At 43.2% G+C, this 20,471-nt stretch overlaps 2 protein-coding genes across 12 annotated transcripts in view; one reads left to right on the top strand and one right to left on the bottom strand.

Moving 5' to 3' along the window:
- PDE4D (phosphodiesterase 4D) overlaps positions 1 to 20,471 on the top strand; it is a 990,732-nt gene that overhangs the window by 238,811 nt on the left and 731,450 nt on the right. The gene's annotated exons all lie outside the window — the stretch shown is intronic.
- Positions 19,001 to 20,471, bottom strand: part of LOC128342544 (uncharacterized) — a 33,036-nt gene continuing 31,565 nt past the window's right edge. For all 4 annotated transcript variants that reach the window (XM_053289948.1, XM_053289949.1, XM_053289945.1 and 1 more), the window contains one exon: positions 19,001 to 20,171. The gene's annotated coding sequence lies outside the window, so the exon portion shown is untranslated. The remainder of the gene's footprint in view (positions 20,172 to 20,471) is intronic.

Genomic DNA, 20,471 nt, shown 5'->3' with positions numbered 1-20,471 from the left:
AAATTAAAATGTCAAGTGAAGCAGTGCCTTTTAATTTCAATAGGAATACTTGAGTAATTTTCCTCATGAAAGCCAATTCCAAAGTTAAGTAGCTGCTGCGGGGTGGTGGTGGGAGTTTTTGTCAGGGAAATGGCATGGAAACACATGGTTAAACACTCCCTCTCTCTGTGCCATGTTCCCAATCTGGCTCAGGGTCCCATGAGTTGCTACTTTAGTGCAAAAGCAAGCACCTAACTAGAAGACAATGTCTCCATTGAGAAAATTCGAATTTCTCTAGCCTTATAGAGACTCATGCTGTATGTGCACACAGGTGTCTTATGCTGTACATGTTTTTGTGTGAATGACTCTAGATGTGTCTCTTTAAAAAGTGAACCTGGGTACAGGCTCCTGCAGATGAAGAATACAGGTAGGAATTGTACTGCTCTCTGTGCACTGAAGATAGAATGTGAATAACCATGCATGCATACAGACCTGTATGTATATACACTGTGCAGAGGTTGTGCATTGAACATAATGTGTGGACAGGGCTTTTCTCTCCCCACATTCCAACCAGAAAACTGCACCCTCTCACACAGTTACCTGCCAGGCACCATCTCTGCCCAACCCCTGCACATGAATTGCCCATTCAAGAAATTTCTATAGTCATTAAGAAACATTAACGTTCTTCATTCAAATGTTGTGGCCACTCATTTGCAGAGACCAGATGAGTCAAATTGCAACATTATTAAAAGGCAGTGGGTCATTGATGACCCGACAGGGACAAATTCTCAAACCTTATTTGCTTAAGTACTGAATAAATAAATTTATCTGTTTCTCTTTGCCCTACCCCTTTGTCACTCAGTCTCTCTACTTCTAAAGCCTTGTACATATTATAAGTCTTTTCCCCCCCCTCATGTGGAGGCTTCTTAAAACAGCCACTTTATGGTGCCCTATCTCCATCTCCATAGCAACAAATCAAGCCCTCTCCATATGGTTCTTCCAATTGACAGGGAGACTTTCCATGCCGGTAGGAACAGTTTCTGAATGGCATCAGACTCGAATGGTGCTGCCATGAGCAGCATTTGCGGGGGCGAGGAAGACAACCCACAAACCCTGTTCTGTCATTATATTGCACGTGCATACAGGTGTTTGTACACTTGGGTACAGGCTCCTTCAAATGCTTTGAACATAACGTCTGCATACACTGTAGATAAAATGCCATAAGAACATAAGAACAGCTCTGCTGGATCAGGCTTGGGGCCTATCTATTCCAGAATCCTGTTTTCCATAGGGGCCCACCAGATGCCTCTGAGAAGCCCACATGCAAGTGGTGAGGACATGCCCTCTCTCCTGCTGTTGCTCCCCTGCAACTGATATTCTGAGGCATCTTGCCTCTGAGGCTGGAGGTGCCCTGTAGTCCTCAGACTAGCAGCCATTGAGAGACCTGCTCTCCATTAATTTCTCCAAGTCATTTTTAAAGCCATCTAAACTAGTGACCATCACTACATCCCGTGGTGGAGAATTCTATAGATTAATTATGCACTGTGTGAAAAAGAACTTCCTTTTGTTGACCCTAAATTTCCTGGCCATCAGTTTCATGAGAAAACAGCTGGTTCTAGTGTTGCGAGAGATGGAGAAATTTTTCACTCTGTCCACTCTCTCATAATTATATACAACTCAATCATGTCTTCCCATAGTCACCTCTTTTCCAAACTAAAAAGCCCCAGATGCTGTAGGCTTGCCTCATAAGGAAGCTGCTCCAGGTCCATCTTCTGCACATTTTCTACAATGTCCTTAAAATATAGTGACCAGAACCGTGCACAGTACTCCAAATGTGGCTGCACCTTTGATTTGTAAAAGGGCATTATAATATTAGCACTTTATTTTCAATCCCCTCCTTAATGATCCCTAACATGGAGTTTGCCTTTTTAACAGCTGCCGTACTCTGAGTCTACACTTTCAACAAGCTGTCAACCACTATCCCAAGATCTCTCTCCTGGTCAGTCACTGACAACTCAGACCCCATTAGTGTATATGTGAAGTTGGGGGGGGGTTGCCCTAATATGCACCATTTTACATTTGCTTACATTGAACCGTATTTGCCATGTTGTCACCCTCTCCCCTAGTTTGGAGAGATCCTTTTGGAGCTCCTCACAATCTCACTACCCTAAGTAGTTTGGTGTCATCTGCATATTTGCCCACTTCACTGCTTACCCCAAATTCTAGATCATTTATAAATAAGTTAAAGAGTACTGGTCCAAGTATAAATCCCTGGGGGACCCCACTTCTTACTTTCCTCCATTGTGAAAACTCTTTGTTTCACAGTTCCATTCCTACTCATTGATTCTTGTCCTTCAACCGGTTAGCAATCCACACATGACCCTATCCCCTTATCCCATGACTGCTAAGTTTCCTCAAGAGTCTTCGATGAGGAACTTTGTCAAAAACCTTTTGGAAGTCCAAGTATAGTATGTTAACCAGATCACCTCTATTCACATGCCTATTGACATTCTTCAAAGAACTCCAGAAGGTAAGACTTGCCCTTGCAGAATCCATGCTGGTTCTCCTTCAGCAACACTTGTTATACTAGATGTTTTTGTCCTGAAGTATGCTTTCCATCCATTTACCCAGCACAGAAGTCAAGCTAACTGCTCTGTTGTTTCCTGGATCCCCCCTGGATCCCATTTTGAAAACCTAACTTACATTGACTAGTTTCCAGGCCTCTGATACAGAGCCTGATTGTAGGGGAAAGTTACATAGTTTTGCTAGAAGATCAGAAATTCTATATATTGGACAAAATGAAAGAACCTACCTAGGTTCTTTCACGTGCCGTTGCGGGAGGAGAATCTGATCACAGTAGGCTAGCCCCATTCCAAACACCACCCCCTGTCTCTAGCAAATAATCAGTGCTCTCAAACCTGACAGCTAAATGGTCCAGTGGCAAATAATCTCCCTTGCACTTGTATACAAAGCACACAGCCTAAGGGTGAGCAAAAGGGTGCCTAGATCAGGACCATGGAACTCTCTCCCTTTAGAGGAGACAGAAGTGTGGGAAAGAAGAACACAAATTCTTTCATTTAGCCTTCCTGTCACAGGTATTAATGTTGCCACCCAAAGACTGTTGAGTGCAAATCCTAGAGATTTTGAGCTTGGTCAAGCATGATGAAACCACTGTCACAGAAGCTCAGCTGCTTTAGAGTATTGACTGAGTGGATTAAAAAGCATCCACAAATACTTTTAACTCAGTAGGAAGAAATGCAGCTCCATAGATTCAAAGGCGTCATACCTGAACAATTTTGGATAGTGAAATGCTACTCCTTTTGCTCGATATCTTTTATTTTTATATATAATGTTCTGTTGAGAATTATTCTGTTTGTTTTGGATTTTGCTATAGTGCAGTATGATGTATTAGATAAAGATTCTATGAACAGGAGGGGAATTCTAATCTAAAACAGGGATTTAGAATTGGTGGCAAGGTTTTCCTGAGCCAGGGTTGGCGAAGAACTTCAGCATCTTGAAAAACCTGCCTCAAATTATAGGTAAGTGTTTAAAGCCCCCAATTCCCACCACCTCAGCTCAGATCAATATCCAAGCTAAAGAAGACTTTGCAGTAGGGAACTGCAGAGCTTGGAACGTTCTGACTTGAAATGAACCGAGCTCAAAACATAACACCCTTCAAATGAAGAGCCTGTTTCAGGTTCAGAACGGAACGACCCTGTTCAGAGTCAGATCGTTTTGAGTATTCTGAGTGCCATTTTGGAGGTCTGTTTTTTTCCTTAACTTGATTTCTATGATAACAAGCTAACCAATTGCTGACTAGTTTTGGCACTGGATTCTGATTGGCTTGTGATCTCCTTGTCTCTTGGTTGGCTTGATATCATACAAATCAACTTGATTTGTATCAACTTGATTTCTACCAGTCAAAATATGGCTGAAGTTGCTCTAGTTGAGCTTATGGCTATGCTTGCTGCTAAGGGTGCTGCTGTGGCAGCTGTTGCAATGCTAGGAAGTAATGTAAGGAGTTATAGTTGTGTGTGAGAGAACAACTTGTGCCAATGATGTTACTGCTGCACAGGACTGTGGTTGGCAGTGGATTCTGGATCAGTTATTCTTTTTTGGCCATTTGGACTGTGTTTCAAATGTGTGTTCTGTGTCAGGTGGGACAGATTCTCCTTTATTCTGTACTTCTGCAGTGTTTTTCAAGGCAGTGTTGCAAAACGCATTGCAAATTGTGTGCACTGTGAGTGCAGCTTGTTCTGGCCACAGGGAACAATGGGGAAACTGGGAACACCCCATTGTTCCCCATGGGTAGCTCCTAGGGACACCTAGGGATAGGTGCTACCTACCACACAACCCACAAAAGGAATGGGCAAGCAGGTGATTTTAAACCATTTTAACCTTTCCCCCAAATCTCCATAGGATCCTGCGAGGATCCCAGTGTTCCCTTTGGCTGAAACACGCGAATTTTTCTAGTTGTTTCATCAAAACAGCTGACTTGACTGCTGTTTCAGTGAAATATTTTGGCCATTTTGCCTTTCGTTTCGAGCTTGAAACAAATTGCAAAATCCATTTCATGCACATTCCTAGTGGAGACTTGGGCAAAAAATTAGTGTTGTGATCTGATTCCTAGTCCCCTTTACTAGTGACAACCAAGTCCCTAAACCTGGACCATTATTCCAGGATGTTTCACAGCCCCTCAAACTGCTAGATCTGGGCACCTGAAAGACCTCTCTGTAAAGGATGAGTTACATGGATCCTAATCCAGAAAGGGCATCTCAGACCTTCCAGAACCTGAATCCGATCACCCATAAGTCAAGCTAGTTTGCCTCCTGAAGGGTCAATACTGCCACAGTGCAAGGCTTCAAGCAAATTGAATGCCCTGCAACCACTTGAGAAGTGAGATAGTTATCAGGACCTGCTGGAGTATATTAGAGCTCAGTCAAGACTGCTTCAGGTGAACATCTGTCTTTCCTGAGTTTTCAGAGCATGCTTAGAGTTAGTCTCTTACTTCAACCAACAATCTGCTGCTGAGTGCCTCTAGTTCAAGGTCAGTCCCTGGTTTGGCTTAGAATCCTTCAGGTTCATAGTCTGGTTGGAACAGGATGTATATTCTTCTGAACCTCTTGGCAGCATTTGATACCATCAACGATGGTATCCTTCTGGGCCGCCATTCGAGTATGGGAATCGGAGGTACTGCGTTGCAGTGGTTCCGGTCCTTTCTTGGGGGGAGGGTCCAGAAGGTGGTACTGGGGGACTACTGCTCGGCTCCGTAGCCATTGGCCTGTGGGGTCCCACAGGGTTCGGTCTTGTCCCCCATGCTGTTTAACATCTACAAGAAACCGCTGGGAGAGGTCATCCGGGGACTTGGACTGAGTTGTCAGCAATATGGGGATAACACTCAGCTCTACCTCTCCTTGTCACCTGATCCTAGGGAGGCAGTGGATGTCCTGAATCAGGGGCTGGAGGCTGCGATGGGTTGGATGTGGGCTAATAAACTGAAATTGAATACGGACAAGATGGAGGTACTGTTGGTCAGTAGGAGAGCCAATCAGGATGAGGAGATTTTACCGGTTCTGGATGGGGTTGCACTCCCCTTGAAGGAGCAAGTATGCAGCTTGGGGCTACTACTGGACCTGGCTCTGCTTTTGGAAGCTCAGGTGGAGGCGGGGGCCAGGGGTGCCTTTGCACGGCTTCGGCTAGTGCGCCAGCTGTGTCCCTTTCTCAAGAAGGCAGATCTGGCCACAGTTACCCATGCCTTAGTCATGTCACAGCTGGATTACTGTAATGCGCTCTACGTGGGGCTGCCCTTGAAGAATATCTGGAAACAGCAGCTAGTGCAAAACGCGGCAGCTAGGGTTATCTGGAGCTGCCTGGTGGGAGCACATCACACCCATTCTGAAAGAGTTGCACTGGCTGCCAGTTCGTTTCCAGATTCAATTCAAGGTGCTGATTTTGACCTTTAAAGCCCTTAACGGTTTGGGCCCAGGGTACCTGACGGACCACCTGTTCCCAAGTGTTGCTGCCCGCTTGACGAGGTCATCTGAGGAGGCTCTGCTCCGGCTGCCGACAATGAGGGAGGCTAGGTTGTTGTGCACTTGGGACAGGGCCTTCTCTGTTGCTGTCCCCAGACTCTGGAATGCTCTCCCGGTGGGTATCCGCTCCTCACTCTCCATCACAGTTTTTAGAATGCATCGAATCGTGGCTTTCCCCCCAGGCTTTTATATGATTGTCTCCACTGCTGCTTCTTGTCTTTTGTACTGTTTTTATGCTTGTGTTTTAATTTAAAAAATTTTTTTTAAAGAAATCAGATTTGTTTTTATACTTTTTAGCTCAACATTTTAATGTGTCTTTTTTGTAATCGTGTTTTTAAATTTTATTGTGAGTCACCTTGGGATTTTCTTAATGAAAGGCAGGGTATAAATTTAACAATCAATCAAAGTACCTTCTCTTAGTGGCGTGATTCTTGTCCCATGTTTATCTTTCAAAAACCTCACCAGGGACTTCCAGTTGTATGCATGGCATATTTGTAGTATCAGTTTAAAGATTCTTCACCCTGGCCTTACTTCTTTCCATCACCTTGTCAGAAAAGGAATTGTACTAAATCAAAGAGCAAGACCTTCTGTATAGATTTCTGAAGCCACCAAGTAAGTGACTGGACTGAACTGCTGTTCAAAACCCTACTGTTCAGTTTGAAATGGTACATTAAAATACAGAAGGCCTACAGCTGTAAGCTCCACATCCTTTAGCTTTCTCTGCCTGAAATAATGCCAAGTTATTTTTAACATGCAGTATGCAAATACTGGTAGCTTGGACCTCATTTTACAGATGGAAGCAATCCCTTTGGTAAATTCATGATGTATTGCTGACAAGGACATCAATTGCATTTTTAAACTCTACTGGTCATAAGGAACACTGCATCCGGAAGAGTAATAAGCTTCTTATTTAAAAAAAAAAAAAAAGATAAAAGGAGTAAACTGTGAATGTTAAAAAGGACACTTAAGATCGAATTGTTCATTTATAGAGGAGCAGTGGTGCTGGTTATGAGCTTGTTCACTGTTTTTCTCCAGCAATTGATCTATTTAAGAACATAAGAACAGCCCTGCTGGATCAGGCCCAAGGCCCATCTAGTCCAGCATCCTGTTTCACACAGTGGCCCGCCAGGTGCCATTGGGAAGGGCCACTGTTTGGTGGTGGTGGTGGTTGTTTTTAAATATTCTCCTTAAATATCAGTGCTGCAACTCTTATTTTACTATAATGGGAAAAAAATCTAGTATTGTTGGATATTTTATTTTATTCATCTTGGCATATCTCCTCACTTCACCAGTTATTGTTTCTATGTAGCTGCAACTAAATTTTGGTGGAACTGAGTAAAAATAAATGTGTGATTATATAGGATATAGCTGTCTTGCTGTTATTTATATACCTAGTTTTTCCTTGATGCAATGCAGTGAACCTTGTCATGCATATATATTATTTGTGTAATATAAAGATGTGAGCTTCTTTTCCAGTAGGAGTAACCACAGTATCTGCCTTTAACAATAGCTCTTTCCCTTGGATCAGGTTTTGCACAACAAATGCACATCTGTTTACCATGTATTGCATACAGTCTATATCACCCTGGGTTATACTTTTCATTGCAGGAATATCTCATTTCCTCCGCACTCAAACCATATTTGTTTAGCTTGGGACGAGATGATACTTTCCCTCAATTGTGATTGCTGAGTGAAATGTGGTTAAGCAAATGTCATGGGCTCCAGGATATGGTTTGTGGTGTGAGTAGTGATGTGTAATGGAGTATGCATTCATTTCCGGGTGGGAGAATGGGAAAATGGGTGAAAAGGCGCTATTTCGTTCAATTAGGCATTTGTCACAAGTCAAACACAATGATCACAAATGAGCCTGAAGTGAGTAGTGACCCATTTCAGTATTTGAATTTACTTCATTTCTTCAGTTTCAATTCTCACAAGAAGTCCCAGTTAGGAGGCAGAGGAGCAATTCTATTGAAAGAGGCAGCATTTTCACCTCACGTGGAACCACAGGTCCAATGGACCCACAGTTCCACTCCCCACCCACACTCTCCTGTCCGCATTCAGATGACAGGGAGACTGTCCTCTCTGCAGGCAGTGAGACTGCAGAGAGGATGGGGAACTGGCTGTGAGGGCTTCTTTCTTGCTTGAAGGACAGCCCGCACAGCCTGTCGGGGAGGATGAGCTTCCTTCCTCAACTCCAGTCCAGCTGAATGCAGCCTCCAGTGCTGTATTTGAATAGAACAGAGGCTCCGTTTACCCTTGGTTTGGATCAACTGAGGGTTCAAACAGGAATCTCCACAGCAAAACCTCCATCACAGCTTTTAGAAAGCTTGTTAAAACTTGGCTTTTTATCCAGGCTTTTACATAATCGTTTTTACTGCTGCTTCTATGTGTTTTTACCTGTTGTATCGTTTTTATGCTTGTATTTTATAGATTTTAAATTTGGTTTGTTTTCATATTTTTTAGCTTAATACTTTTATTGTCTTTTTATTGTATGTTTTAACTTTTGTAAACTGCCTTGGGGTTGTCTTTTAACGAAAGGCGGTATATAAATGCAACAATAAATAAATAAACAAAAACAAACAAACAAATAAATAAATAAATAAATGCCTGAGGACCAGAGGTGCACATGTTTGGATGTAATGGTAAGGAAATCGCAGGTCCCTGCAACTACAGTCCCCCATTACATGCAAATGCAGCCACAGTATTGACAGAGCAGGTATTGAAAGAGAGGCCAAATTTCTAGACATGCTAAATGACTGTGCTTAGAACAGTTGGTTGCAGAACCAACCAGAGAGAAGGTGACCTTGGACTTAATTCTGAGTGGTGTGCCCAGGACCTGATGAGAGATAGAGTTGTAGAACCATTGGGGAACAGTGACCATTATGTGATCCAATTCAGCTTATATTCAAATGGAGCATTGCCAAGGAAGTCCAACACAAATGCCTTGGACTTCAAAAATGAGGGGACTGGGGGAAAAGGGGGCTGAAAGGGAAAGATTAGATTAGATAATTCCAGAAAGCTTGGTACTTATTTAAAGCCACAATAACTGAAGCTCAGTTGGAATGTCTACCAAGAAGGAAGAAAGGTACCACCAAGTGCAGAAGGACGCCAGCATGGCTAATGAGTAGAGGCAGGGAAGCTATAAAAAGGAAGAAGACTTCCTTCAGAAAATGGAAATCCTGCCCAAATGAAGAGAACAGAAAGGAACACAAACTCTAGCAAAAGAAATGCAAGGAGACAATAAGGGATGGGGAAAGAGAGTTTGGGGAGCATATAGCTAGAAGTGTTAAGGGGGAAAGAAAAACTTCTTTAAATATATCAGAAGAAGAAAGCCTGCCATGGAGGCAGCTGGACCCTTAGATGATGAGGGCATGAAATGGAGTACTACAGAGGATAAGGAGACTGCAGAAAAGCTGCATGAGTTATTTGTCTTCATGGCGGAGGATATTGACGATATACTTACTCTGTAACTGAGCTTCTCAGGCTTGGAGGCTGAAGAACTGGGCCAATTTGACATGATGAGAGAGGATGTCGTAAGGGGAATAACAAAATCGTCTTTAAATATTCCATATGTTGCCTGGATAAGGAGCTGCCTGACAGCCTGCTGCCTTCAGGAAAGCCATGACACTTAACGAAGGAACGGGTTTGACTGTCTCTCCCTCCCACTCCCCTGCTCGGACTTTACATCTGGCCCCTCTGGGTTTACTTTTCCATCTATTGCCTGGATGAGGAGCTGCCTGATAGGCTGCTGCCTTCAGGAAAACCTTGACACTTAACACCTGTGTCAGCCAGGAGTCCTTTGTGGCAGAAGGGGCTGCTGGGAAGTTAGAGGCTCATAAGTTACTGAAGACACACCGGCGGCCTGCCTGTAGGCGGCTGCCGAAACCAGCCACCAAAGGGGGCCGGTCCTTGGGGCCGGGCCCTCAGGGTGAGACTGAGGGCTGGGGGATGGTTGTATCATGGGTGGGTGGAGGTTCGGGTTAAGGGCTGTTTTTATTGCCCTGAGTTGTGCCAGGCCTAGTTGATGAGATGTGTTTGGGCTCTCCTGAGGGAGCCGTTGCAGGGGGTGTGCCTGGCAGCCTTGGGGCAACTATTGCTGTAGTGGTGGGGAATAGAAGATTTCGCGCTGGCAGAACAGCTGGCCATTACAGGGGAAGAGAAATTAGTAATTTAGTAACTATTTCTACTTCCAACTGTTCTGACAACTCTCAGGCCTTGGGGAGCAGCACCAACTACCCACAGAGCCTGACCTTGCTCCTTTGTAATGCCAGGTCAGTTCAGAATAAGACCGAAATTGTCCATGATTTGATCATGGACGAGGGAGCTGACCTGGCATGTATAACTGAGACCTGGTTGGGGGAGGCGAGTGGCCCAGTGTGGGCTCAGCTTCTCCCTCCAGATTATTCTGTTGTGGAGCAGGTTAGGGGAAGTGGGCGGGTGTGTGTGTGTGTGTGTGTGTGTGTGTGTGTGTGTGTGTAGTGGCTGTGGTCCATAAGAATACCATATCCCTTACCAGGGCCCCTGTGAGACAGCTGACTTATATTGAGTGTGTATTTCTGAGGCTGGGAACTAGGGATAGATTGGGAATTCTGTTGGTGTACCATTCACCCCGCTGCCCAACTGACTCCCTAACTGAGCTGACGGAGCTGGTTGCGGAGTTGGTGTTGGAGTCTCTCAGGCTTTTGGTGCTGGGGGACTTCATTATCCACTTTGGGGCTGGCTAGTCTGCTCAGGAGTTCATAGCAGCCATGACAACTATGGGCCTATCCCAATTAATTTCTGAACCAACTTATGTTGCCGGCCACACACTCAATTTGGTCTTCTGTTCGGATCAGGGGGGTGTTCCATGTGTGGGGGATCCGGTGGTTACCCCATTGTCATGGATGGACCACTACCTGGTTAAGGTTGGTATCACGGTCACAACTCACCCCTGCAGGGGTGATGGACCTATTAGGATGGTCCACCCAAAAAGGCTGCTGGACCCAGTACGTTTCCAAAAGGCCTTGGAGGGTTTTGATGTTGGTGCAGCCGGTGATTCTGTCAATGCCCTGGTGGGAACCTAGAATAGAGAACTCACCAAGGCAGTAGATATGATTGCTCCTAAGCGTCCCTCCAGGCCTGCTTCTAAGACGGCCCCCTGTAATACCGAGGAGTTGCAGGGGATGAAGCAGCTGAGTAGGTGACTGGAATGGGTCAATAGTTTGAAGGAGGCAATAGTTAGACCTCTTCTTAAGAAGCCTTTGCTGGACCCCTCAGCGATGGATAGTTATAGGCCAATCTCCAATCTCCCCAGGTTGGGCAAGGTAATCAAGAGGGAGGTGGCCAACCAGCTCCAGGTGGTTTTGGAGGAAACTGATTATCTCGACCCATTTCAAACTGGCTTTAGAGCTGGCTATGGGGTTGAGACAGCCTTGGTCGGCCTGATGGATTACCTTTACTGGGGAATCGACAGAGGAGTGTGACTCTGTTGATCCTCTTGTATCTCTCGGTGGCATTTGATACCATCAACCATGGTATCCTTCTGGGTCGCCTGGGGGAGTTGGGGATAGGAGGCACTGCTTTGCAGTGGTTCCGCTCCTATCTCTTGGGTAGATCCCAGATGGTGGAGCTTGGTAACAGTTGCTCCTCAAAATGGGAGTTGTTATATGGAGTCCCTCAGGGCTCCACTCTGTCACCAATGCTTTTCGATATCTACACGAAACCGCTGGGTGAGGTCATCAGGAGATTTGGTGCTGGGTGTTATCAGTATGCTGATGACACCCTAATCTACTTCTCCCTTTCATCTTCAGGAAATGTCACTCATTCTCTAAATGCCTGCCTACAGGCAGTAACGGGCTGGATGAGGGAGAACAAATTGAAGCTTAATCCAAGCAAGACGGAGGTGGTCATTGTGGGGGCTCAGAATCCGAGGGGTGAGTTAGATCTTCCTGTGCTGGATGGGGTTACATTCTCCCAGAAGGAGCAGGTGTGCAGCTTGGAGTACTCCTAGACCCAGGCCTCACCCTGGTATCTCAGGTGGAGGCCATGGCCATGAGTGCTTTCTATCAACTTTGGCTGAATCAACAGCTGCACCCATTCCTTGAGGAGAATGACCTCAGAACAGTGGTGCATCAGCTGGTAACCTCCCGGCTTGACTATTGCAATGCGTTCTATGTGGGGCTGCCTTTATACGTAGCTCGGAAACTTCCATTAGTTCAGAATGCGGCAGCCAGATTGGTCTCTGGGGTAACCCGGAGAGACAAATAAACAAATAAATACTCATGGACAGAGTAGGGTGGGGTTATGGAGTGCTATCACCTCTGTACTCCACAACTTCAAATGCTGATCATATTAAGACTGTTGTAAGATCATGCATGATCAGCTGGAAGGCTATTACTATGCTCCTTTCTCTCTACCCCTACGGATCATTCTGTGAATCTTTAGATTTTTTTAATAAAAGAATTATTTGGCTATGCACTCTTGTTCTGTACTGGACCACTCAACAAGTAGTCTCTCTTTTTAAAAAAAAAAAGAGAGAGAGAAACAACGACAATCAAGATAGCTGTCTCTGTTCTGCAGCAATGCTAACACTTCTCGGTTTGTTACAGGTACACATTATATTATTACCATTGAAAAAAGGCTAGTGGAAGTGTCACACTGAGAGGTCATTCACACAATCAAAAATTGTGTTATACCCAGGTTTGGGAGCTGTGTGTGCTCCCAATTTTTCGGTTGTGTGGAAGCAAGTTAGGAGGAATACCTTGGTAGCTTTTCAGTGCAGTGTAGTAAGTAATCACAGTTCTTGTTTGATTTTTACCTGACAAATAACAACCAAGAAGTTTATCTGGCAGTATAAACCTCCAAGAACACAGCTGCATAAATGTTATATAAACACAAATGTAACCCGGTTATGCGTGGCTTTGCCTAATATCAGGTCATACTACTGTGTTTACCTGATTCTGAATCCAAGGCTAAGTTTTCCCAAAATTCTTTCATGCTAGAAATGGCCTGTATTTAACCTTTATTTTGTAAGGGGCTTGTCTTAAATTCAACATCATCTTGTATTTGGGTAAATAAAGCATTATGATTCCAGATTAGTTCTTGTTGGAAGAAATGACCTTAGTGATACATGGACTCTGTTGCCTCTTACTACTGTGGTGCTATGATAACAGGTGTGTGTGTGTGTGTGGCGGGGGGAATAACTAAAAGATGCCTTCAGTAATATACATTTTGTCAGTTTAGAACACATCCAAGTATAAACTGAGCCCAGATTTATCACCTTTTACATCGATCTTCTAAAATGAATCAAAGGTTCCTCTGGAATTAGAAGACGAATGATATTTGTATGAGTTGACTTGTTCACACTCTCTGATCAGACTCTCTACAATAATTGCATACTCCAAGATGATAAATAAGATGGGTGGGTTTAAACCCCCCCCCCAACCACACACAGTGTTTCAATTTTTTCAGATCTATGAGGCGGTTCAGTGATGACTGGAGAAATATGCAGTGGTTTAGGAGATAATAGAGTTTGAAAACCTATTTATTTCTTACTGGCTGAAAGGTCTGATAGGAAACATTATCTCTCTTCTGTTAATGTCAGAAATAAATTTACTTAGTTGCATTAATAGAAATCAGATATTTGAGATAATATTTCAGTGGAAGATTGATTATTGATATGGAGGAATGTGGAAAGGAACAGAACTAGTATTGACAGAAAATGATTATAAGATCTTGTTATGTAGATATTTGTTACGTACTCCTTTAAAATTTATTTACAATTTATAAACTGATCTGTACAACCAATATCATCCATATTTTCTGTTGTTGATCTTCTTGCTTCAGATTCTTAAGATGATAAAAGAGATAGGTTATGATATCCCTTTTCCCCAGAAGTACAATGGGAGAGGGTTGTTCTCCTATAAAAGAGTCTTCTATAATTTTTTAATTACATGCTTCCTGGTATCTGATAAAGCGTACATAGCTTCTTATTGGAAATCTTTATATTTACCATCTATTATGGACTGGTTTAAGCACATCTGGATGTCTTAAAAGGAGGGCAAAATCAAGATATTCATTATGTACTAGAATGTCAAATTCCAGGACAAGAGAGAACCTTATAACCAGTTCTCATATTTGTAAGCGTATGGGCCAAACCAGATGTGAATTTAATTGCATTTTCCAGAGCGTGCTTGAATATGGCTAATTGTTGTAAATCTGTTGGCTCAGCTGACCCGACAGGATTTACAATCCCTTCAGCTCTACTTCTGTGAGTTAAATAGAAAGTCTGGAGATAAGAATAGCAGTTTAGCTGCACGAACGAAAGCCAAGTCAAATCTTTATTGTTACGGTCATTTGACCAGCAAAACACAAAGTACAAAAGCTTTACATAAAAGCGAGCTTGATCAAATAAAATAATAAACTGTTTAAACATAAAACAGAACTATAACACCCAAGTTCATTCATTTGGACAAAAGCAAAAAATGACTCACAAAGAAAAGTATTATAAACAAAAATAAAGCCCCTTGAACTAAACTAGGTACCTCCCTCTACGATAACTGAGTAATAACTGAAAATAACGGAACAAGGAATGAACAAAACAAGGACAGGCTGAAACATGAAAGGTTGAACAATTCTTAAGTACGGACACTGTCTGCGATAGGCAAGGTTGCTGACAGTGCTGACTAAGTTCCCCTTACTTTGTTCATTAGCAAAGTTAAGAGAGTTTTCCCTGGGATATTCCACCCCAAGCCCAGGGGGTTCAAACTCTGCCATTCGGGGGGGGGGGGGTGGCGGCGACAGAATTGTAATCTACTGGAAATACAGAAGGGCTTTATGAGAAGCCCACCCAGACAGCTCATCGGGGTGACTTAGCAGTCCGTCCCCCCTCATGTGAGCTTGCTCTGAGACAAAGGCTTAATCCTCTACAGTATGTGATCTAGTTCATACATTCATTCAAATCTCAGTTTAATGCGTGTTACCAAAATTAGTGTGATTGTGTGAATTTAGCTAAGATGGGGATCTCAGATTAATCGAGGGCCATAAACCACTTGTCATGGGTTCACACAACCATGCTAATATCAGTAACCCGCATTAAACCTAGATTCAAATGATTGTGTGAACCAGACCAGTGGGCATTAAATCCTTTCTACTAGGGATGTGTACAAAATGGATTTTGCATTTTGTTTTAAGTTCAAAACAAAACACAGACAGGTGAAACATTACATCAAAACAGTGGTCAACTGAGTTGTTTCAAAGGAACAAAACTCAAAGTGTTTTCAAGTGTTTTGGCCATAGGGAACAATGGGGGAAACCCTAAACACCCCATTGTTCCCCATGGGCAGCTCTTAGGGACACCAAAATGGGTTGGGTGGTAGGGCATGTTGGGTGCTATCTACCTCTCAACTCACAAAAGAAATGGGCAAGCAGGCAATATTAAACAAATTTCTAACCTTTTCCCTAAACCCCCATAGGATCGCAAGCCAGTGCCAGAAAACCAGTCAGTAAGGGAAAAACAGACCAAAATGGTTCTGGAAACATCGAAATGTTTTTAATCGAAATGAGATTGTTTGTTCTGAGCTTGAAACAGGCCCTTTATTTAAAGGGAGTTTTGTTTCGAGCTCAAAACACTTGAAGTGGCCCATTCGAATTGAAAGGTTTCGGTGTTGAAACGATGTGCACATCCCTTCTTTCTACCCATGTTGCTTTCTGTTGAAAATTCCCAAGCTGCTATATGTCCCCATTTTTAAAAGAAAAATGTAATTTTTGAAAGTAGAGGTGAATGGAAGATATAGGAGTCAATTTTCAGTGGGTATCCCTCTCTTCCCTGCACCATGGCCCCAAACCAGACTGAAGCTCTTTGGATAATTTTTGGACAGAAACAGACATGTCCAGTCCTAAGAGCACACTGTTGAAAAATTAGTCATGCCAGCCAGACTAGACAGATGGATATATGTATAATTCTAATCATTGTATTAGAAATTTTATATTTTCATAGTAGCAAAAAATGCAAGCGTGTGTGTGCACACACATACAAACCATGGGTCCCCTTTCAGAAATTGTCTTGTGTAAATATCTGTTCCTTCACTACAAGCTTTTAGAATTGGGTTATCACTGTTCTCTCATTGAGAGAGAGAAAAGATGTATTCTGCAATAGAGGCAAAAATAGATGAAAGACTCAAGAGCTTTAGAGCAAAATTATTAAAACACAAGTTGTTCTAGTAAGAACTGATCAGCCTACTTTCCTTTCACTGTCCCTACGACTGGAATAAATTTGGTTCAAATTGAGGTCCACAAGTTAGATCTCTTGCATCTCAAATGTTCATGCATACGCCATCTTGGATCAGGTTGGATGACATCATTACAAACGACATAATTGAGGTGTCCCTGTGTGTCAGTCACTACCATTGTACCAAATTTGGTTCAAATCATTTAGACAGTACTCAAGTTAGTGCACTTGTGCCTCAAAAGTTAATACGTCCATCATCTTGGATCAGGGTGGATGACATCATCACAAACTACACCATTGGGGCATGTGTCTATACAGCTGTAGCAAATTTGATTCAAAATACGTAGACTGTCCACAAGTTAGTGCACTTGTGCCTCAAAAGTTTACATGTCCACCATCTTGAATTGGGTTGGATGACATCACAATCTGTGCTGTTGAGGTGTCCCTGTGTATCCCTACAGCTGTAGCAATTTCGGTTCCAATCAGTTAAGCGGTTCACAAGTTAGCCCACTTGCACCTCCAAAAGTGTACACGTCCCCATCTTGAATCGGTGTGGATGACATCATCTCAAACTCTTCCACTGAGGTGTTCCTGTGTGTCACTCACTGCAACTGTATCCAATTTGGTTCAAATGGGTTAGGGAGTCCACAAATTTGCCCGCTTGTGCCTCAGATGTTCATGTGGCCACCATCTTGAATTGGAGTGGATGGCATCCTCACACACCATACTATTTGGGCATCCCTAAGTGCACCTTCAACTGTACCCAATTTGGTTCATATTGGTCCAGGCAAAGTTGATAGGTGGGGGACACACACATGGATGGACACACACACACAGAGAATGACGGGTGATTTCATAAGCCTACTGAAAAGTAGGCTAATAAATTGATTAATAGTGCCATTTTAACTGAAGTACAGGCAACAAAACTCCCAAGCATTAAAGAGAACTGTGTGTGGGGGTGGGTGGGAATCTAGAGATCGGAGAATCCTTGGAGAACTTCAGTCTAGTGGCAACCTGAGTTCAATCTAAGCAAACTAACACACATAGGGCACAATCCATTGGAGACTTATACAGCAGTGGCGGTAGGTGCCAGCAGGGGTGGGGGTGAGCACCCGCTGTGGCGGAGTTTTGGCTCCACCACTCAGCTGGCAGAGGCCATTTGCGTGGGCAGCAAAAGGCCTCCATGTATGTGCAGAGGCCAGCTGAGTGGCAGAGTCAATCCGCTGCCGCAGCAGGTGCTAGGTGCCATGCCACTGCTGGTAACAGCTCTCAAGTGTGGCAGAACGGGAGGTAAGCACCTACTGATTTACACTTAAAGGTGCCTCCTGCTGCCCCCCCCCCCCCCCCCGGCAGCGCCTGCACCAGTCGCCACTGATATATAGGGACACATGAAGCTGCTTTATATGGACTTAGTCCATTGGTCCATCTGGGACAGTACTGTGTGTATTGACTGGCAGTGGCTCTCTATGGTTTCAGAAAGGTCTTTCCTAGCCCTGCTTGGAGATGTCAAGGGTTGAACCTGGGACCTTCTGCATGCAAAGCAATTGTAGCCCCTCCCTTCTTCTGTGTAAGGCTCTTTGAAATTAAAGTAAGGTAGGACTTAAATTGGAGAATTTGCTGATGGATGGGGTCTTTAAGGTTAAACTACACCACAAAAGGAACATGGGCTGCGATGATGCTAAAAGTGACAGTCCTATGTTTCGGTGTAGTCTGCCCTTGGTGTCACATAGTACATCCTGTGCGATGTAACTCCTACTGACTAAAACAACTTCTGAAAGTATGTCTGTGTGCGAGCACGTGTGCATACACACATGCACAACTCTCTCTCTCTCTCTCTCTCTCTCTCTCTCTCTCTCTCTCTCTCAATGGAGAATTATGTTACCTGTATGTTGTGTTTATTAGATTTATATCCCACTCTTTCCAATAGGCTCAGAGTGGTTTTACAGCATTCTTTCAATTAATAATCCAGTTTACAGCATTCTTTAAATCAATAATCCTGTCCCAGACCCAGAGAGGCTAACAGTCTTTTAAAAATTCTTCTTTCTTAAAGAAAAAGAATGTTCTCAATGGGAAGACAGTGGGTTCTCCTCCAAATGATAGCTTTGCCTCACCCTCTGCTGCAGCCTGTTGATGGCAGCGGCTGTAGAGAAGGACTCGGTGCTTTTCAGAGGGGAGGGGCCAGAAGGTGCCACTAACAAACCAGAGTGTGCCAATAACATCTCCCCCTTTGTAACAAGTTTTCATGTTTATTAGCTGGAAATAGGCTGCCGATATGTTTCCAGGCAAAATACAAAGTGCTGGTTATTACCTTTAAAGCCCTGAACGGCTTGGGTCCGAGATATCTTAGAGAGCGCCTTCTTTTATATGATCCCCACCGCATGTTAAGGTCATCTGAGGAGGTCTGTCTCCAGTTACCACCGGCTCGTTTGGTAGTGACTCAGAGGCGGGCTTTCTCTGTAGCTGCTCCCAGGCTGTGGAATGCACTCCCAGCAGAAATTTGTAATCTTAATTCCTTACTGACCTTCAAGAGAGCCCTTAAAACCCATCTGTTTGGCCTGGCCTTTCAGGGTTTTTAATTAGTTTTAATTGTTTTAATGTTAACCTGATTTTCAGGGTTTTAATTGTTCTGATAGTTTAATTGTTTTTTAAGATGTATTTTAATTGGTGTTCATATTTATATTTCTCTTTTAGTTGTTATTGGTTTTGTTTCTGTTTTTAATTGTAAACTGCCCTGAGCCATTTCGGAAGGGCGTATAAAAATCAAATCAAATCAATCAATCAATCAATCAATAATATTTATTTTAAAATACAGAAGTAATTCAGAATTATTGGGTGAATTAGAACCAGTTCTAGTGGTCTTTCAGCCCATTCATTTACCTAAGTAAATACTGGTGCAAGTGGTGTATTTGCATAAGCCATGCAACTCTGGGGATGCAGAACTCCTCACTACCAGAACACACTGCTGGATTTCCCATTTAAATTCTTTCCTGACTTTATACTGTACCTTTCCCAAGTAGGCTGCTTGTGTAAGTAGGTACTAGCACAAATTTCTTTTTCACTGAATCTGGAAATCAGCTGTGCAGTTTTAGCCTACATGCATTGGATTTACATGTGCTGGTGGTATTTGCATGTTCTGTCCCCAACTGGTTGTGCAGGGCCAATGTGTAGTGAGTGGGCAGGTACACTCAAGCTGCCCTCCATGTGATGAGTCAGAATAGCTGTTTGGGCAGTGAATATTGCATAGACAGATACTGTACAGTCAAAAAAGAGTTTCTCCATTTCTGATTGCTTTTAAAGAGACCTTTAAGGAAAAAAACTCTTTTTTCAGGCTTTTAATTAAAATTAATTTTAAATGTTTTAATTGTTTTTATTATTGTGTTTGTTTTTATTTTTATATTGTGATTTGGGATTGTATATACCACCTAGATATGCATATATCAGGTGGTATATCAATATGATAAACAAACAAATAAATACTCATGGACAGAGTGGGGTGGGGTTATGGAGTGCTATCGCCTCTGTACTGCGGTAGAGTAACAAATGCTTAATCTTGAGGGGGATTACCCAAACAATAACAGAAAGAAAAATGATGAGGTTTTAATTGCAGGCAAGGACTTAGATTGCTAAAGTTGTAAAGGATGCAGGAAGTGATGGGTGGAAAATTTATATTATCCTCCTTGGCAGTAAAAAATGAATATCTGATGCCAAGAATACAAATGAAACTTCTTACAGAGCATTTGTCACTCTAGGGAGTATCATTAAGATCTGCTGGAATGCTCTTTGTAAACAACCTGAAAGTCTTTAACTGGTGGTACAGTTTTCTTGGAAGGCCCAAGTCTTGGCTTCAGGATCCTCTTAGGCTGCCAGGATCCAAGGAAGGTTTATACAGGCATGAAGAATCATTTTCAGTTTTAAAAAGAGTTGTGTCCATTCAGCATTGGGACCTGCGGCAGCTGGCATTGAAGTAGAGAGAGGGAAGATTAGATGCTAGATTCTGTGAGAGACCAATAATGCATCTCTTACCCGCCAATCAGCAGCCTCGAGCGGTACAATCTGAGAACAGTTCTACGAAGTGGTACAGTCCAGGAACAATTATATCACATGATAAACTGTTCAGCTGGAGAGACACGAAATTATGTTTCCTTTTCTTATGCTTGTTCATAATATCAGAAATTGAGCCCACATATGCTTTCGCATGAGGAGTTCTGTGTGTGCTCTCTCTCTCCCCACATGCAGAATTTGCTTTCCCATTG

This window comes from Hemicordylus capensis, chromosome 2, assembly GCF_027244095.1.
Source record: "Hemicordylus capensis ecotype Gifberg chromosome 2, rHemCap1.1.pri, whole genome shotgun sequence".
Lineage (NCBI taxonomy): Eukaryota > Metazoa > Chordata > Lepidosauria > Squamata > Cordylidae > Hemicordylus > Hemicordylus capensis.
The sequence above is the reverse complement of the archived record's forward strand: the minus strand, read 5'-3'. Positions and strand labels throughout refer to the sequence as shown.